An 810-nucleotide genomic window follows, 5' to 3' on the forward strand; every position below is an offset into this window, starting at 1 on the left:
ACACAGTCTGAAGACATTTCTTTCTGTCCAATCACACAGTGCAGCAGGGACACTGCGAGGACACTCTGTCCTCCTGGTCATAAAACCAGAGACCGTCAGAGAGTCCTACAGCCTGACCAGCAGCTCTGAGACGTTGCTGTGTGAGCATGTGTGCACATGCGTGTGTATGTCATTAAAGGATAATTGCTCCTTTACACACACGTGCACATCATGTTGTGTTGTGTGTTCATTATTGATGTTCAGAGCTTTAATTGGTGTGTGCGCTGAATTATGCAGAAATAGTAGTGCTTTTCACTGTCGCCTCACCACAGTCAGTGTGTGTGTGTGTGTGTGTGTGTCAGTGTGTGTGTGTGTCAGTGTCCTTGTTTATGCTACTTTGTGAGGCCCATTTTTCCAACTTATACTACATTGTGAGGCCCAACTGCTCCTTATGGGGCCCAAAGCCCGGGCCCCATAAGAAGAAGTCCCGTTGGTGGGTTAGTGGCTAGGTTTATGACTAAGGTGTGAATTGAGGATGTGTTAGGTTTAGGGTTAGGTATGTACTGGTAATGGTTAGGTTATGGATAAAGGTCATGGTTAGGCTATAGAAATGAATGAAAAATGAATGGAAGTCAATGCAAAGGCCCCACAAAGATAGCAAAACAAACCTGTGTGTCTGTGTGTGTGTCAGTGTGTGAGTGTGTGTGTGTGTCAGTGTGTGAGTGTGTGTGTGTCAGTGCATGTGTCTGTGTGTGTGTGTCAGTGTGTGTGTCAGTGCATGTGCCTGTGCATGTGTCAGTGCATGTGCCTGTGCATGTGTCAGTGCATGTG

General features: G+C 46.5%; 1 protein-coding gene across 1 annotated transcript in view; it reads left to right on the top strand.

Moving 5' to 3' along the window:
• LOC119426469 (receptor-type tyrosine-protein phosphatase mu) overlaps positions 1 to 810 on the top strand; it is a gene marked incomplete at its 5' end in the record, with an annotated part of 67319 nt that overhangs the window by 53996 nt on the left and 12513 nt on the right.

Source organism: Nematolebias whitei, chromosome 20, assembly GCF_014905685.2.
Source record: "Nematolebias whitei isolate Nwh7 chromosome 20, NemWhi1, whole genome shotgun sequence".
Classification (NCBI taxonomy): domain Eukaryota; kingdom Metazoa; phylum Chordata; class Actinopteri; order Cyprinodontiformes; family Rivulidae; genus Nematolebias; species Nematolebias whitei.